This window comes from Euprymna scolopes, chromosome 17, assembly GCF_053919585.1.
Source record: "Euprymna scolopes isolate OS-2025 chromosome 17, ASM5391958v1, whole genome shotgun sequence".
Classification (NCBI taxonomy): Eukaryota; Metazoa; Mollusca; class Cephalopoda; order Sepiida; family Sepiolidae; genus Euprymna; species Euprymna scolopes.
In genome coordinates this window covers 111308768-111329503 of record NC_136498.1, presented here as the reverse complement: position 1 = coordinate 111329503, position 20736 = coordinate 111308768, and the positions used below count along the sequence as shown (strand labels likewise).

The 20736-nt window shown below is 36.0% G+C and overlaps 1 protein-coding gene across 1 annotated transcript in view; it reads right to left on the bottom strand.

Moving 5' to 3' along the window:
• The window catches only part of LOC145296884 (uncharacterized), a 175686-nt gene extending 168436 nt beyond the window's left edge, over positions 1 to 7250 (bottom strand). The window contains exon 1 of the mRNA XM_080143030.1: positions 5272 to 7250. The gene's annotated coding sequence lies outside the window, so the exon portion shown is untranslated. The remainder of the gene's footprint in view (positions 1 to 5271) is intronic.
• Positions 7251 to 20736: the final 13486 nt, after the last annotated feature.

Genomic DNA, 20736 nt, shown 5'->3' with positions numbered 1-20736 from the left:
CCCCAAACAATTTAAACCACATTAAATTGGCTTAATGTTAAAATAAAATATTTTTTTCATTAAATAATACTTTTAATAGCATTCATAGTTGAAGATTAGGAACCTTATTTTAAAATATAATATATCTATCTATATATAAAAGTGAACGTGTCTGTGTGTCTGTGTACATTTCCCTATGCAATAACTCTGTCAATTTTTAGTCTACAGACTCGAAATTTGATATACAGGGTACTGAGATTTGGGAAAATCGATGTGATCGGTTTTGGGCCAGAAATTTGGCGATTAAGTGGTCAAAGTTCAACGATTTGACCTTTGAGAACTCTACCAAACTCCTCCGACAATTTTGGGTCTACGCACTTAAAATTTTAGATATAGGTTCCTTGAAATGGATTTAAATTAATAACTTGATTTGAACCCAAAACAATAAATTTTAAGGGGTCATAATAGGGGTCAAAGTTAAAAAAAATTGACCTCTACGGTCTCTTCCAAATTACTCAGACAATTTCTGGTCTACATATTTGAAATTTTACATAAAGGGTATTCAGAGATAGGGCAAGCTTTTTCATCAGTTTGGGTCGAAAATTTTTAGTTACGAATATATAAATGTATGTATGTATGTCTGTTTGCATGTCTGCCTTAAACTTTCAATAGAGGCGACGGATTTTACCAAGATCAGTATTGTTTTAAAGTTCGACCTTTCATATGACAAATATCGAAAAATTGGCTAAAAACATTAATATCTTCCCCTTCAACTAGGCACTTTTCTACAGGGGGGGGGGTCACTTTTTCCGCCGATATTTTGTAAGTTATCCTCTCCTTTAGATTGTCTTGCCTTAATTAAAAAAAATGTCGCTTCCGGTTTGGCGGTGTTCGTAACAGCATAAACATTAGGTTTTACCCCGTTCTTTTCCTCCTTTGCAGTACGGGTTTGAGCCTGCCTTCCTACTACCACTTTTTTTTTTTTTTTTTTTGCTCAACATACACATCCAAACACCCGGGCAACGCCGGGCTGAAATGCTAGTATATCTATAAAAGTGAAAATATGTGTGTATGTGTGTGTGTGTATTTCCCTACTAAATAACTCTGCCAATTTTCAGTCTAGAGACTCGAGATTTGATATAAGGAGTATTGAGATTTGGAAAAATCGTTTTAATCTGTTTTCGGACACAAATTTGGCTGTCAAGGGGACGAAGTTCAACGATTTGTCCTTTGAAAACTTTACCAAATTCCTCCACCAATTTTTGGTCTAAACACTTGAAATCTTAAATGTAGATTACTTGGACATGGATCAAACTTTATAATTTGATTTGAGCCCAAAACAATAAATGTTAAGGGGTCAAAATTGGGGTCAAAGTTAAAAAATAATTGACCGCTGTGATCTCTACCAAATTACTCAGCCAATTTTTGGTCTAAACATTTGAAATAGTATATATAGTGTATTCAGACATAGGGCAAGCTTTTTAATCGTTTTTTTGCTGAAAATTTGTCTGCCAAGGGGTGAAAGTTAAAAAAAAAATTAACCTTTGCAGTCTATAGCAAAGTATTAAGCCAATTTTGAGTCTAAACATTTGAAATTTTGCATAAAGAGTATTCAGACATACAGCAAGCTGTTTAATAAGTTTTGGGGCGAAAATTTGGCTGCCAAGAGGTCAAAGTTGACAGAGTTGACCTTTGGGTCAAACATTTTAATATTATTTGAGCTCAAAACAATAAATCTTAAGGAGTCAATATTGGGGTCAAAGTTTTAAAAATTTGACCTCTGCGGGCTCTACCCACTTTTCTCTATGGTAGTTAAGGAAGCTTATTATTATATAGAAAGGCATTACCGTATATATTCACACTTTTTAATATATACATATTCACATAAAGTTATGAACAGTACATAGGGCTCAAGCAAAGCCAGACTGAACTGCTAGCATATAATAGTTACATATATGTTATATGTTATCTATATATATAAAAGATAAAACAGGCACGCGAGTTTTTGTATGTTCAACAAAGGCTTTTTTCGCTGGGCTTCTTGGGGGAGGGTTACTATCGCTTAGAACTTCTTATATACTGTGTAGATCATAATATGTACGAATTGCGAACCCGCGTTGCAGCTAGATTTATTTATGTCGACTTTTACAAAATTATTGCTATTTCGGCTTCTCACGTGTTGGTTGGACTTTTTCATATAAAAGCGAAACTGATGTCAAACTAAGGCACAGTTCTCAGCCTACGGGCTGGGAGTATCCAGAAAGCAATAAACGTTTAGTCAATGTTGGTGAAAACCGTCATATCAGATAATTGCTTTCATTTGGACACTCCCCTAATAAAGGGGAGCTGGTTTTCTCCAACGTGTTTGGGAAACAAAACCAGACAAACTTGGGTAAAAAACAAACCCAAAAGAACTACCCCGCAGTTAAAATTAAGTGCAGAATTTAATTTCCTTTGACCTAATTAAATTCGCAGCGCACCTGCCACTTGTGTGTTTATAAACGTTAAAATGAAATTGTTTTTAGTTACTTTCCTTTCGTGGGTGAGTCGTAAGCTATCAAGTTTTTTGCCTCAACGCTCCGTGTTCGATTTTACCTACGTACCAAAACTTTTTAAAATTTTTTTCAAGTTTTTTTATTTTACTTTTTCTTCTTTTGACATCATGTTCACTTTTTTTTTTTTGCTTTCCGATGTTTTAAAAGAAGTTTAACATAGGGTTTGGGTAGATACCCCCCCCCTTCCCAACACACACACACACACACACACACACATCTACAAACACCCAGGCAATGCTGAGTACCCCCGCTAGTCTATATATATATAAAAGCAAAAATGTGTGTGTGTTTGTGTGTGTGCATTTTTTCTGTATGTCTGGTAAAGGCTTTTTTCCGGCTGTTTCATGGCTTGCTGGCTCATTCTTATAACTTTTTATATGCTACCAAGATCATAATATCTAACACTTACGAAACATCGTAAATTTATTTTATTTCAGCCACTTTTATCTTACAACAAAATTCGCGCTGTGAATTTGTTTTTTCTGCTCCTGCTGTTGCTATGGCATGATATTTGACCTAGAAAACCACCTTCGTTTTTAAATGCTTATTTTTTACTCTTTTAAGGTCCCTGGCTTCATGGCGTAATGCTATGTCGTCAGACTATTAACTTCAAGGCTTCAGGTTTCAGCCTACCTCCCATAACTTTTTTGCTGTTTCTTTTGTTTTTGTTCGTTTTTTTTTTTAATATTTAAACAGGGTTATTACTTTTAGTTTTCATCTACCCCCCACCCCCACCCCCTGCCAACTGAAACAGGGTTATTTATGCCATTTTTCGTATTCGCTGGGGGTTTTTTTTGTTTATTTTTCGGATTTAAGAAGTTTTAAAAATATTTACCTTTTTTCGTGTCTTATTAAAAAAAAAATTAAATCAAATTATCATACAACGTTACCACCAATTACCTATATTCACTTAATATGTTTTACTAATACTATTCATTAATTTCTTAAATTAAATTTCTTTATTTAAATAATTTTTCTAATCTGGACTAATCAACTAAGTCTTCATCTATATTGTTTCGATTCTATGTTAGTTTCGTATCTGGAATCTGCTTTGTTTATTTATAAAATTTACAGCTAATCTATTTATGTAATTTTAAAAAGTGGTTTTTGTTTAAAACTAATTCCATAAGGAAAAAAAGTTTAACATTACTCAGTGAAGTCCAATTCTTAATTTAGTATAAAGGATCTAAATTATTTTTTTATTTTTTATTTTCTTTCGTTCCTAACTATTAAGATTTACGATTACCATATATTTTGGATCACGTTTGTTTTTTGTTTTTTTTGTTTTCTTTCCATCACGTTCGCGTTTTCTTTTTTAGTTTTTGTTTTTCAGATTTTAAGAATTTTTAGCATCGTTCGTTTGCATCACATTCGTTTATTGTTTTTTTTATAATATTTAAACAGAGTTATTACTTCACTTATTTTTTTGCTTTAATTTAACCCCCCCCCTCAACACACACACCTCTAAACACCCGAGCAACGCCGAGTACCTCCGCTAGTCTATAATATAAATCTCACCTGTCTGTTTAAACGTATGTATGTATGTTTGTATATCTTGCAAAAACTTTTGACAAAGGCGACGGATTTTTACAAGATCGGTATCATTTTAAATCTCGATCCTTTGGACGTCAAATAACAGAAAAATTGGCTAAAAACATTAATTTCTTAACCCTCAGCTGGGCACTTTTCTACAGGGAGGGTTCGCTTTTTTCACTGATATTTTCGAAAGTCATCCCTTCTTTTCGATTGAGTAGCCTTAATTTAAACATTCGTCATTTCCAGTTTGGTGATGGGCGCAACAGCAAAGACCTCACGTTTTTTATTGTTTTCTTCACATTCTTTTCTTCCTTCACGGTACAGGTTCGAACCTGCCTTCCTACTACCACTTTTTTTTTTTTTTTTTTGCTCAATACACACTTCCAAATACCCGGGCAATGCCGGAACACAGGCTAGTAAATGTATTTATATATATATTGCAGTATATATACAGCCATGGTCAAAATTATGGAGCACCAATGAAAAGTTGATTCAAACTTATATATTTAAAAGTTAAAAATAGTTAAATAAACATTAATAAATTTATTTTAACAACAATCAATATTTGGAATGTCCTTCTTTTGCCTTTATAACAGCTTTTATTCGTTTTTGCATATTATTGGCTAAATTGTTGCAGATGGTAGGATCCCTTTTCTGCCACTCTTCATGAAGTTTGGCCTCTAATTCTTTTTTTTTTTTTTTTTTTGATAAACATTTGTGCATTCCCACTCTTTTCCCTAGATGAAACCACAAAGCTTCAATGGGATTTAGGTCTGGGGATTGAGGGGACTACTTTATTACTGTAATCCCTTTTTTCTCAAACCAACTCATTTAAACTTTTGATGTATGGCATGAGGCATTGTCTTGTTGGAAGATTACATCACTTGGAATATTATTATTAAATATTTTTGTCAAAGAGTTTGAGTAAACACGGTCCAGCATGTTAGAATGAATTGTGAAATTCATTCTGCCCTCACATGCCATGCAGCTCCAAACCATTATGCTTCCTCCTTCAAATTTGACAGTTGGAACTACACAATCACGATGAAATGCCTTTCCTTTCCAATTGTGAACATAACTTGCTCCAGATGGGTGCAAAAATGTGGTGAAAAATATTTTGAAGAGATGTTATGGATGTGTATTCATATAAAAAATTCAATCGTTCCTTTTAAAGTTTAGGAAATAGAAGCTGTTAACTTACCTCAAAGTTACTTTCGTCAGACCAAATAATTTTGGTCCAATCACCAGGTGTCCAATTTTCATGTTTTTTTTTTTTTGCAAATTCCAGTCGTTTTTTCTTTTTGGTCTGAGACAAGTATGGCTTCTTCCTTGCTTTGCATCCTTTTAATCCCACTTCTAATAATCTTCTTCTCACTGTTTGAGCTGATATGTTTTTGTTTGCATCCTCCTTAAATTCAGCAGCAAGAACTGAAGCCCAAAGGAAATCAAGTCCACGTCTTACTCTCCTAGAGCATTAAAAAAAAAAAACGCTATCCCCACTGCTAAGACGTTAATATATATTTTAAATGAACCTGTTTTCTATCGACTATTTTAGATGAATCTGGTTTTTTTGTATATTTCAGATGAATCTGTTTTTTTTGTATATTTCAGATGAATCTGTTTTTTTTTTTTTGTATATTTCAGATGAACCTGCTTTTTTATATTTTAAATGAACCTGTTTTCTATCGAATATTTTAGAGGAACCTGTTTTTTTGTATATTTCAGATGAACCTGCTTTTTTTATATTTTAAATGAACCTGTTTTCTATCGAATATTTTAGAGGAACCTGTTTTTTTTTGTATATTTCAGATGAACCTGCTTTTTTATATTTTAAATGAACCTGTTTTCTATCGAATATTTTAGAGGAACCTGTTTTTTTTGTATATTTCAGATGAACCTGCTTTTTTTATATTTTAAATGAACCTGTTTTCTATCGAATATTTTAGAGGAACCTGTTTTTTTACATATATTTCAGATGAACCTGCTTTTTTTATATTTTAAATGAACCTGTTTTCTATCGAATATTTTAGAGGAACCTGTTTTTTTTTTCAGAACCTGTTTTTTGTATATTTTAGATGAACCTTCTTTATTATTGTTTTTTGTGTATATTTCAGATAAATAATACTTAACTTATGATTGAAGAATCACATTGATTTATTTTAGTAAAATAATCTTTAACGGCTTTTAATTTCAATAAACAATTAATCAATAGTAAAACTAAAAACAACAAATAATAATAATCTGTATGGGGCATAGAACAAGAACTACACGCAAGAATGATCAAGATCTTTCTCATTCTTTTTCTTCTGATCTTGAGAACATGGTGCAATGGAGAAAAAAGTGAGTGGTTAATTTTAATGTATCGAAAACCAAGCTTCTCTCCTTTCATCATAATCGCTCCTAACCCTAACCCTAACCCTATCATGTCTCAATTGAAATGAATGGCTTTCGTCTTGAGAAAGCTTCATGTCTTGACAAACTTCTGGGACTGACCTCCACTCCTGATCTGAAATGCAATACATGCATCAAATCTGTTGCCAATAAGAGCCAGATACTCCTTAAAATGGAGTACTGTTGTCACAGCTGGGCAAGAGCTTCTCAGTGCGCTCCATCCAGCCTTGATACAGTTCAAAACCGGCTTCTAAACCTAGTTGGTGATGCTCTTTTCTCTTCCCTGCAACTTCTTTCGCATAGATAAGACGTTGTGAGCCTGTTTCTGCTCTATCATTATTTTCATGGCAACTGCTCAACTGAATCCCAATCTACCGCCCCCTTTGCTAAACTTTCACAAAACACACCCGACTAGCTACAGCCACTATATACAATTTACCCCACTCTCTAACTGTGCCTAATTCAGGACGCAGACTCCATGGACAAAGCTTCTTTCCCAAAACTGCTCGTCCGTTCAGCTGGCCTGTTTCCTGGTTGAGTAAACAAGTTTTTGTTGAGCCATCGCCATAAATAACCCAAACTCTATCCAATTGGCACCATTAACGATTACTACACTATCACCTTACATTCATTAACACTTATCCTCGAGTGGCGTCGGGCCTTGATAAGTGGTGACTCTCAAGTCAAAAAAAAAAAGAAAGAGAGAAGTCGTAGACATTGCCGGATGACATCATGATAGACATGGCGGAAGGTTACAGTTGAAAGGAAATGAACACTACATAGGCTTTTTTGTTTGACGAATGTTGCAGATGACTAACATCTTGAGCAACACAGAAGAAAGTCACGTCTTTTTATATGTGATTTTTTATTTTTATTTTTTTGTTGCTGCTCAAGGTACCTGCCCTTGTTTTTTTTTTGGGGGGGGGGGAGGCTTTTTTTTTATTAGCTCTCTTTTTTATTTTTTAAATTATTTTGTTCATTACTCTACATTCCTCTTACTTCTTCTTCTTCTTCTTCTTCTTCTTCTTCTTCTTCATGGTGTTGTTCTTCTTTTCTTTCTTTTTTCCTTCTTTTCTTTCTTTTCTTTCTTTTCCCCCTTCTTTTCTTTCTTTTTTCCCTTCCTTATTCTTCTTTTTTTTTCTTTCTTCTTCTTCTTTTTTCTTTCTTCTTCTTCTTCTTCTTCTTCAATATCCTGTTTAACAAGATATGATAAAAGTTTTTCAAACTGTCCACTTAAATAACATCACAATAAGCTTATTTTGTGGTTTTTACCAAAATAAGAAGTCATATTAATCTGAACTAAGTGGGTAAGAAGGACATTTAATACCCAATTTGTGTCTTTCTTGTTCTTTTTTTTTTTTTTTTTTATCTTTCTCTATTCGTTTCCTATACAGCATGATGTGTATATTATTAAATATTTAGCTGGTTCTTTTTTTTTTGTCACCTCACAAATGCACACATACACTATATTTATTCTTTAAAAAAAAAAAAAATGCATACACAAACACACAGATAAGTTTTTACAAATTGTACATATGTTTTTTCCTTAATTTTAACGCTTGGGTCTCAATAGTTAGATTAGGCTCCATAGAGTGAATGAGGTATTATGGTAAATGTTGCCAGTCAAGAGTAAGACTCCAATTCATCATTTGTATATTTCAATTACATAGTCACAAAGACCCTGTACCCTTCCCCTCCCCAATTTCTTATAGGACCTTGTGCCTAATTTTGTTGAATTGATGTATTATTGTTTGTACTTTGTGTATGTTCCATTTTTTTCTCGTTCAATAAAATAGATAAATAAGAGTACAATGTTCACTACACTAAGTTAATTTTGTCCTTAGTCGATGGAGAAGAAACCCTCCTAGCCTAAGGCAATTTTTAATTTCTGATTCCTTCCAGAGTACCCCTTTCTGATGAGCTATCCCCCCCTCTTTAAAAACGACCTTGTGTCACATTTTGCTCTTGTGGGGAAGAAAATAAATAGGTATCATTAAATATTTTTAAAATCCTCTCAATCTCTTCCTGATACTACTACTGCTACAACTACTACTATTACTACTACTCTATTCCGCTACTCCTACTCTCTTTCCTATTCTACTTCTCCTGTTATTTCTCATCTCATTCGTCCGTCTTCCCACTATCTAAAACATTCCATAAGCAACCAACCAGCCCAGCAATATTATCAGAATTTTAACATTATATAGATAAAAATTGTAGGATTTTTTTTTAGAACAAGTGGTTCCTCTGCAAAATACTGTCTAGGTGCACAAAATTTTTTTTTTTTTTTCGAATTTTGGCCAATAAACTATAATTCGAGTCAGAAATCACTTCCAACATGAGATTATAGCAGCAGCAGCAGCAGCAGCGAATTTTGTTTTTAAGTATTGGATAAAAGCTCAAATCAACAACTCATTTCAACCCATCACCACAGCAAAAAATGTTATTTTCCAAATTTTACGCACAATATAAAAACCTAAACACACTAGCTTTTTTTTTTTTATTTCAGTTTTTTTGTCAGACCTAACGCATGTGAGAACATCGTTCAAAATAGATCTGACCATTAGGGTTTAAAGCAAGTGGCACATTCACAAACTATGGTACGTGTAATGGTAACATATGTGCACTGAACTCAGATGGATTCTCGCCGTTGGAACAAGAGGACCATCTGATCATCCTGAATGATGGATGATATGCACTGAATTGTGAAGCAAGGGTTGTGCAATCTCTAACCACTCCTTTCTTGAGTTGGTATTACTTGATTCCAGTGGCAAGGAGAAGTCCAGGACAACTAGAAACAATGCCGAGATAAGTAGAGAGCACATACAGCACCTGGTACTCCCAAGTAGTCACCCATTTTAATGTAACGGGATCCCGGGCGACGCCAGGGACCCCATTAAGATAGATGAAGATGAGAGCGGATGAGGTATGGTTAAGGGGGTAGGCTGACGCTTGGTCAAGGAAAGACAGATGTCAATGGAATTCTGTCCATCAGAAAAATAGTATCTGTTTCAATGAAAGGAAAATATAAATCTGATAATGGGATTCTTTGGAACAATGGAGCTGGGGAGAGATTGTTTTTCTAGCTTGTTTTGTAAAAATGGATTTTACATAACTAATTGAGAGATACGGGTATAATAACTTAGATTCAAAATCTTTGCTTTGGTGTCTGGAAAATGTTGTCATTTGGTTCACCTGTTATATCATGAATCATCTTGCTTTGGACACCTTGATTTCCAGCACGAGTAACCATATTTAAGGTGGAAGGGTGGAAGGTGATTCCCTTGATATTGTACCTGTTTGTATCTATTTATAGGAGATAGTTGATGAATTTATCTCCTATAAATAGATTCAAACACGTACAATATCCGGGCAAGGGAATCACCCTCCACCCTTCCACCTAAAATATGGTTACTTGTGCTGGAAGTCAAGGTGTTCAAGGCAAGATGATAAGTCTTATTTTAATCCATCTTAATCCTAACAAATGCTAACTTTTTAATTTTTTCTCTTTTAAATTTCATATTTTTATTTTTATTTTTTAATTATATATGTATTTTAATTTTAATTATATATGTATTTATTGTCTTTAGCTTTCTTGTCTAGTTTAAATTCGCCCCCCCCCCTCAAACTAGCAAAACACCAATCACGTTCTCTCTTCCAGCATAAATGTTTAATTCTAATGCTCTGAACTAACGAAAATTAGGGATAAAATAGTGTAGGCAAGATAATATCTAAGGTGCAAGCCCACCTTCAAAATGTAGAAATGGGAACTCTAAAGATTGTGCAAGCAATTGAGACCTTCACAAGGGAAAAGGACAAAATTACAATTATTGAAGAAGGACTGAAATTTGTAAAAGTTTTACAATTCCAACACCAGAATAAGGTGAAATCCTCACGCTCATTAAGAAACATGACATAGGAGATAGGATTTTTTTTCTACTGTAGAAGTTAGAAGAACTTTATTTAAGTAATATACTAATTAATATATTAATAAAGTGGCCTCCTTGATATCTATACCAAACCACTGAATAAAGCTTATATTTAACTTTCACTATATTTGTAACTGAAATATACAGTGATCTTAGCTACATCACTAGGACTATTTTCTGAATAGATACAATGCTTTGTGCCTGACCTTAATGACTGCCTATAAATACGAATTCCCAATCACCATGTACTAATTGTTTCTCTTATAACTGAAAAAACACCACTGACAGCTAGCTACGTATATTCAATATGCACTTTATCTTGAAGACGACTGCCTTTGTCTAACTTGCATGTTAAATAAGAAAAACATTTTTTTTTTCCAAACTAAACTTTACTTGAAACTCTAAATCCTAATGGAATTCTACTGTATTCTGTAAGTTAACAACCCCGTCTCTTGAAAGCTAACAATCTGCTCTACCCCCCCCCATTAAGTTGCCACTAAAATTCCTACATTACACACGCCTTTTTAGTGGTACCTTTAGCTTCCAGCCCTTAACATTCACATGCTGACCGCTTAATAGTCATGACTAAACATCTATACATTTCTACCTCTAAGACATGCATTAGAGTTTCATTTCTATCCAGTTAGGTACTTACCAGCTAAAGTATGTACTCAGATGCAAAGCGATCTACATTACATAACAATGTCTCCTCCTAGATAGTTTTGCAATGATTAATACAAAACTGAACTGATACTTCTTGTTATGCAAAATACTCCACGACTTTTAAATGAAAGCTGAAATTATCTTCCTTCAATAGTAGAAACACACTTAATACCTACAACCTCTATTTATTCGCATCTATTGAAAACTTGCCCATATATCTATTTACTTAATTATACATACGGAGTACGTCATGACTTAAAATTTACCTCCAGTTATACCCGTACTGCATTGCACCTACATCTTAACCCTCCTGTCATCTAAAATATACAGAGACTGGGCACAACAATTCTTTGTTCAATTCTTAATACCTACTTATACTATAATGTTATCCTATCCTAAGCTAACATATAAATAAAATAAATAAATTTTTTAAAAATCTAAAGAAAAAAAAGTCTCAAACCACATTAACTCCTAACAAGTCTGCTTACAAACTTAGTTGCTTCCACTTTTTCCAGTAAAAATGAAATAGCAATGTCACTAAATCACTTTGAGGAGTGTAACTATTCAGTAGATATATAACCTCTACAAACTAATCCAGTAACATTAAATAACCACACGGGGTCGCAGAAATACCTGGATTAGGATCCAAGTGCCGAGCAAACCCTCTCGGTGCTGATGGACCCAGTAGATCTTCCCAGATCATCCGTCTAGAAGGAAAACTCTGAAACTAAACCTAAAGGGAGGGAGACCTCTCCCGTCTTGGATGATAACCTTCCTAGAGCTGGTGACTCAAACAAATTACCGGTTTGCAAACCTAAACTGCTTAAGGAGTAGATAGGCTCTATCTATCGCCGGCTTCCATACTCCTTTTTTGCCTATTAGTCAGGCGGAGAGACACTATCACAGGGATTCGACAGAAACACTCAGTGATAGATCTTGTTTCTTGTCTAGGGCAATGAATGCCATTTTCCTCACTTCCAACACATCCCACCCCTCACAACTGGGCACTTGGGCGTGCTTGAGTGCCACATATGCCTGTGCAATTAGATTGGGTTGACCATCATCTGATAGGTTGAGGGTACCGGATTGACAGTTCCTGGCTGTTGTTTCTGACTGGTAGTACATGAGCCCTAACTCGTTAGTAGTGCTTAGAGCGGCTGCTCCATCAACAGTTGTATAATATCGGGATGTTTATAGTGCCATGTCGCACATGGAAAGGAGCCCTGCACTCATTCCCAGTGAGTTTTCCTGAGGCCACAATCCTAGTTGATGAAAGGTCAGCTGATCGTCTACTTGTGTTGCATGTCTGGTATTCAGCATAGCCTCTTGTTCAGCTCCCCCTTACCTAAACTGAAACTCTTTAAAAAAAATGATGACAGTATAATAAAAAATTAAGCTTAAACAAGGCTTAAGTTAAAACAAATTCAACTTGCCTCCTCCCTTGAGCCTTGCATTTACGAACAGCCGTGGGCTTAGAACTAATTTAGCTGATGTTGAAGCATTTTTCCTAACAAATATCCCGGATATCTTAGTACTAAGTGACAACTACTTTAACATGCCTGGATATCTCCCACTCTGCCGTAAGGACTCTGATAGACATATGCACGGAGTCTACATTCGTAATACCCTCCCCTTGACTAGAGAAACAAACCTAGAATCGGGTGATCAAGCCTTTATATGCTTTAGACTAAACATGCAACATAACATTAGCTACTTGTATTTTCTCTACCACTCTCCCTCAACCCAGGACTGCACCATAATAAACAAAGTCTCTGATAGCATAGACACAGAACTCTCCCTCGACACTAGCGCACAAGTACATGTATTTGGTTACTTTAATGTTCACCACAGAAACTGGCCAGGATTCTCTACTTACACAGACGCAGCGGGCTGTGCAACACATAGCTTCTCTATATCTCACTCCCTATCACAAATGGTTACATTTCCAACTTGTTTCCCAGACCAGCAAAAACAAGACGTATCACTTCTAGATCTGTTTCTGACCACAGTTCCTGATGATTGTATAACAAATGCCAACAGCCAACTTGGAAATGCTGATCATGCAATCGCCCTAAACTCTAGACCCAAAACTGAAGAGCCATTGCTCAAAACAACAAGATATTATAAAAAGACTGACTGGGAAGCCATCAGGGATCTCATCAGAGATGCCCCATGGGGAAATATATTTTCTCTTCCTGCTGAACAGTGCGCAAATGAGACCACTGAATGGTTCAAAATGGCAATTGAAGCACATGTTCCCATGTGGAAATTTTATAGCAAGCCCCATTCAATGGTTTACTTCTACTTTCACAACTGCCATTGCTCAAAGGCAGCATGCGTACCACAGATTTAACAGACATAAGTCCAGTTCTAACAGACAGAAGTATATAGAATCTAGAAGTAACTGCAAGAAAGAAATAGTGACAGCTAAGAGAGAATTTACTGAAACCACCAAAAAAACGCATCGAAGCACAAAAATTAGGAAATCGTGACTTCTGGAAAATCTACAACAGTGTAGTAAATAATGGGCAATCAACAATTCCCCCACTAACCAACAATCACGAGGTTGTTTGCTCAGCAACTGAAAAGGCTAACATGCTTGCCAGTCGGTTTGCCTCAAACTCCACACTGGACCCTTCTAACCAACCCCTCTCTGACTTTCCTTTGCGGACAGACGCCATCCTAGACGATCTAAAAATCACCCCTGCTCAGGTGCATGCTATCATAAAAATCTTGACACTTCAAAAGCATGTGGATCCGATTTAATCCCGGCTGTGCTATTAAAAAAGTGCTTTGCCGAAGTAGCTCCAGTTCTCTCCAAACTCTACAACAAATGCCTTAATGAATCTTGCTTTCCGGACTGCTAAAAAACTACTTCTGTTGTACCAGTTTTCAAGAATTTTGATGAAAGAACTGACCCATTAAATCATCGCCTCATTAGCCTCCTCTCACTTTTCGCCAAAATATATGAGTCCAAAATTAACCACGCATAACCTTACAGATGCTAAACTTCTGACTGACCAACAATATGGATTTAGGCAAGCCCGTTCCACAGCAGACATCCTCACTGTAATCTCTGAACGTATATACCATTCACTGGACAAAACGGGGGAGGGTAGAGCGGTAGTTCTAGATATATCTAAGGCTTTTGACAGGGTATGGCATGAAGGTTTCCTCAGGAAAATTAGATCATACGGTATCACTGGAAGAATACTTAACATAATTAAATCCTTCTTAGATAAGAGAAAAATCCAGGTTGTCCTCTACGGTCGTACATCCAAACAATATGATATGAATGCAGGAGTGCTTCAAGGGTCTATCCTTGGATCTCTATTATTCCTAATATTCATAAATGACCTTCCCAACAAAATTGCTTCTGAGATGGGTATATATGCTGATGACACCACACTCTATAACAGGCACAGCAGGAAAATAAATGAACATATAAAGAAATGGCAGAAACACTAAAGTATGACCTCCAATCTGTAGTAGAATGGGGACAAAATTGGATGGTCACATTCAATGCTGACTAAACTGGTTTCCTTCAATAATTACAAGAAACCTTCTCTACAACTAATAGCAATGGCCAATGACACTTTATCTGAAAGTACATCTTTTAAACTCCTTGGCCTAATGTTCACAGGAAACATGAGTTTGAACAATTACATTGAAAGCATTGCCAGGACCACTGTGAGGAAGGTAGGCTCTCTCTACTGTGCTAGAAAACTACTAACACCCGAAAGTATCCTGTACCTCTATAAGGCCACCATTTGCCCATGTATGGAGTATTGTTGTCATATTTGGGCTGGTGCATCTGCTACTAGTCTCTCGCTTCTAGACAAGGTTCAAAAGAGAGTTGCCAATCTGATAGGTCCTGAACTTTCATCTAAGCTTCAGCTTCTGTCCCATCGACGAACTGTTTCATCCCTCTGCCTATTCTGCAAGTATTTTAATGGCAAATTCTCTGATGAACTGCAAGCACTTGTGCCCCCATGACGTAAACACCCTCAACAAACCCGACAGGTAGCTAAATCCCACCCTCACACCATAGAGATCCCTAGATGTAAAAGAGCTTTCTACTCCAGTAGTTTCTTCACTGGAACCGCTAGACTTTGGAATTCCATTCCAGTTCCCTGCTTCCCTAACTGTACTGACATGCAGAAGTTCAAGTGAAACATGAACCGACATTTTGCTGCCCAACTCCATGCATAGTACCCCAGTAGTTGTTGCCCCTGATAGTAGCCCCCTACACCAAAGTGGCAATGTGCCTTGTTTGGGGTGAAAATGTAATAAAAAATAAATAAAATAAAGTGCTAGATCACCAAGTAAGTGATGGGAATTGAACCTTGGAAGATAATACAGTTTCTTCGAGGAAAAAGTAATTTGAGTTGAAGAGAAAGAATAAAAAAAGGGAAAAAGAGAATTAAAGAGAGGTATGGTTACGAAAGAGAAAGAAGAGGAAAAAAAAGAAAAGAAAAAGAATATGAAATAATGGCATAAATGAAAAGTAATCTTCAAGTGACGGAGGGGGAAGAAGCCGATTTAATAAACACAATTGTGTTTTTAGAAATAAGAGACTTTTGCTGGCTGGCATCGAGCAGTGCACATCGCCTTGGCCTCCCGCACAGTGGAGTGGAGGGGAGGGGGGGCAAACTCCCCAGAGAAGCTACTTGTTCCGAGCTGGGAAATTGTCTAAACGAACCTAGTTGTAACAACCTGCATCAGAAAGTCATTGAGAACCCGAAGAACTTAACTTTCCATGTACAAAGTTTACCACGAAGATTTTTTTTTAAATAGTTATTTTTGTTCACAAGAAATGCTCTCAGAACTGCTGAATTGAAACATGGTTTTTGTTACCGCACCAATGCCAAATTGCAGCTGAGAAGGGCAGCATACAAGCCATTCATCAGAGCATCTATGAAGGATGAACCCAACCCCAGCATCTGACAATGAGCAGCCAGCTGAAGATAAGAGTTGCCACATAGACTTAGGGTCATGCATTTTCCAGTGACCAGTGAGAGTCTGGTCACCCTTGAGGGGTCCACCACTAGACAGTTAAGAATATAGTCCTGCTGAGTTACATCTATGGTCCCATGAACCAGGATCTGACGGATGCAGCTCAGAGAACATTATATTAGTACTGGCCAGGCTCATCGATGCTTAACTTGCTTAAGGTGGCACAATCATGCTGACAAACCGGTACTCGTCATGTGGCTGAAGTTAAGCAACACTGAGCATGGCCAGTACTAGATGGGTGACTATTTGGGACTAGCAAGGTATTGTATGTAAATGGAAGGTCAGGTCATGTCAGTCCTCCGGCTTTCGAATGTGTGTAGTGGTGGCATGCACACACATTAACAGCCATATGAAAAGATGATGAAGTTTAGCAAATTTTATCATCTCGACTATGATCTCATGATAATGATGATGATGATGATGACAATTCGTTGATCTAATGGAAACCGGTATGTCAACATGATTATGCCATGCCCTGATCTTACACACCCACACACACACACACTCTCTCTCTCTCTCTCACTGATAAAATAGACAAGCTAATATACACCTACACACACACACACATACACTCTCTCTCTCTCTCTCTCTCTCTCTCTCTCTCTCTCTCTCTCTCTCTCTCTCTCTCTCTCTCTCTCTCACACACACACACTCACTGATAAAAACAGAGGCAATCTAACTCCGGCCGCCGAGATCCGTGATTAGACACACACACACACATTCTCTCTCTCTCTCTCTCTCTCTCTCTCTCTCTCTCTCTCTCTCTCTCTCTCTCTCTGATAAAACAGACAAGCTAATATACACCTACACACACACACACACATTCTCTCTCTCTTTCTCTCTTTCTCTCTCTCACTGATAAAAACAGAGGCAATCTAACCACGGCCACTGAGATCCGTGATCACACACACACACACATGCAGACACACACATCTTAATGTTTACTCACTTTACACAGATTGTCACACACAAACTTGCACAGCAACAGGCAAAGCAAACATGGCTACTTCTCTTCTCTTCAGGCCAAACAACTTCTTCTTCACCTAGAACATGCGTGGACATACTGAACTATTAATTCTTTATAAATGTTGCAGCAATATCATAGAACTACTTTGCATAAGAAACCATCTTTTAGATGGTGAACATGAGTTGACAACAATAAACGCGTCTCTTCTTATCTATCTGTGTTAAATAAATTATTTAATCAGATAACGACGCCTTTGTCACAATCTACCACGCCGCAATGAAATAACGTTATTACATGGTGGCAGTTTGGGGTATAATTTTTTTTTTTTTTTTTTTGACAGAGTACCCAAACAAGGTATCATTTTTAACTTTCCATGTATGAATTTCTTCTTTCTTTTTCTGTTTGGTCCACTGACTTAGGCGGATTTGGACCTTAGAATTCACTCTTGTCTGTTCGTTCCAAAAATTCTCAGTGACTACTTATTACATTTTTCTGAAATTTTGCATGAAGTTACAACTAAGCAAGGGACGAAATGTAACATCCTCGGATTTTTGATAAAAATTTTGGTTGCATCCCCAGGGAGTTAAAAGGGGTTAAAATGGCCCAAAATAGCACTTTTCGGGACATAAAATATTTTCTGACCATTAGATTTTGCTGAAAATTACCCAAAAGCAAGACCACGTGGATATACATCTGAAAACGTAATATTTGACCCTGAGAAAATTTTGGTTGCATCCCCATGTGGTCAAAAATGATCAAAATGGGCAAAATTAGCACTTTTCGGTATATAGAATATTTTTCAAATATTAGATTTTTCTGAAAATTACCCAAAAGCAAGACTACGTAGTTATTACAACACTGAGCAAAAGCAATATGTAATAACATCAGTGCATATCAAGAGGAGATGGACAGTTTAAGAGAAACCCTCCACCGAAACAACTATCCAAAATGACATCAGCTCCAAGAAATTTGGACACAAAAGGACACCACTCAGAAACTCACCACAGTTTATATACCATATATGAAGGGTTTGTCTGAAAAACTTCAACGAATATGTAATCCATAAGACATCAGGACAGTATTCAGAAGTGATTCAACTCTCCGGAAATAGCTGGTGAGAGTCAAGCCTCCTACAGAAAAAATCATGACTAAGAACTGTGTATATGAAATCCCATTTAAATTTGGAAAACTATACAGAGGTGAAACGCGTCATCTGTTGAAAGTATGGTTAGAAGAACATCGAAAAGCCATAGTACGAGGAGAGACTGAAAAGTCAGGTAAGGCTGACCATATATGGAAAGAAAAGGGAAACCATCTATCATTATGGGACAAAGTAAAAATTATAGACAGAGAGGAATGGTGGGGAGTAAGACGACTGAAAGAAGCAGCACATGTACTGGGGAATAACCAACTGCTAAGTAGACCTAGTATAGAATTTAATACGATATGGGAATCAGTAATTATAAACAATAAATAATATACACAAGTAATAAGTAAAAACATTAATATATACAAATAATAAGTAGAGAGATAGATATATGTTAACAATTAGTAATATTTACAACTAGAAATAAAAATAGGTTTAAGGCTCTTAAAATTTGTACTAGAATTGTCCGCAAGGACCTGTGGGGCAGTGGTTAGAGTACTGGAAAAAAAATCAATTGTAAAAGTGATATTCTCCTGAAGGTTAAAGGTTCAATCCTCAGTGTGGGCAACCAAAATATACATTTGCGAATTATTTAGGACCTCTATCCAGTCATGGCTGACGGAACAAGAGCACACTACCCCCGTGAAGTAAATAAAGGGTTCCGCTCAAAATTCTGTCCAAATTCCTGAGTTCGACAGAAACATTCCCGAGTTCAACAAGATACACCTGAAGAAGGTCAGAGGTTATATCGACTGAAACGTTGTGAAAATTACACTCAAGATGAGAACAGAAGTCCAAAGAATATTAATACATTATTTTAAAGTGTTTATTCAGTAAAAAAAAAACAAATATTGTCGAGTGTTACGTGAGAACAAACGTATCTTTTCTTCTTTCAGTTTTTAATATTTCCATGCTGTAGATATAATTAAATAATAATAATAATAATAATAATGGCTAAATAAATAAACATTTACGTTCTGATTGTTGAGATTTTTCTGTACCAACAATTGTGTAAATACAATTGTGTATATTTGTTATATTTTTATTCTGGTTCAGATATTTTATTTTCCGTATTTTCTACCTTTGGTGAATTTGATGTTCGTACGATACTATGATTAATTTTGTATAAAAAACAATGCTAACTCCTTTGAACTGACAACATGGAATCCAGCGCAAAAACCTTCTTTTTTTTTAAAATCTTACTGACCAGGAAAGTGGACATGTACTTCATTGTCTGCCGTGGACAAGAATTCTTCGGCCTTTCCTTTTGGAAGAATAACCCAGTTAATTTTAAGGCAACAAGGTCTTACCAACTGAGAAACTATTAATCTCAAAAGGACCAACGAAAGAAACTGGTTATTTTTTTAGATATTTTTCTGTAAGAAACAGAAATTAAGTTCACCAGCCTAACCCTAACTCTAACCCTAACAAGAAGACAAGTAAATTATTGGCACATATGATCTTCAGAAAAAGAGCTCAAAGAAAGAGACCGTCTTGGAAGACCATTCAGTTCTCTTCATATAAGGCATTTTTATTTGAAAAGAAAAAAAGCATTGGAAGCAGAAGATTCTAGAAGATTGAGAGAGCGTTTCTCAAAGAAAAAGACTTGTTGTGACCACTACACGCGACCATGAAAATTTTTCAGAAGGGACATTTTCGTAGCAATCATCATTTCAATGCCCACGAGTATCAGAATGAATAAGCACACAACATTGCGATTTAACCACCAGCACACATGGAACAAACGAACTATGTTATGTAGTAGAACTATGTTATGTTTCCGCACGTAGTGATACAGTAAACAGGCTGGAACTTTCGAGAACATCTCAATATAAAGATTTACTGGGACAATCAAATCAGCTTATTCCAGTTTTTCTCTTGTCTTCCCCAAGACTAGATGTCAGGATAATCCGCCACTGGGAGGCATTAAAATCCCCAGTCTTGAATTTGCGTGCCATGCATATGAACCTTAATTCTCATCATGAAAAATTACCACATCGAACGAGAATTTAATTCTTCTTTCAAACAATGTTATTTCGAACTACTGTTTTCTTATGTGATGTACACACACACACACACACACACACACACACACACACACACACACACACACTACACTTACATACTTTAATAACTATTTTTCTTGTAGAAAATAATCACATTAATTTCAAGTCACATGTGACACTGTGTTCATAAAAATCAGTAATTTTAAACTCCATGCTATTCTTACAAAATCCTCATTTAGCTAACCCTGCATAATAAACACTCGTTACAAGAAAACGCTTCAGTTGGAATGATTTGAACTAATATTCCTACACGAAAATAAATGTTGTTTATTTCAAATTAATAGTGATTTTGAGTTGTTTGTGAAGTGTCCTTATTTTCAGGAGTTATTTCTATTTTTTTTATTTTTATGTATGTGAGGATGTGATCTGGTGACACCTTGCTATTAATTGGTGATATTGTTAAATTTACCTTTAACGGTCCTGCGGATACCCTACTTCTTTTGACTTCAAGAGATTGCACTCTCGTTCCTAAAAATTGATAGATCCT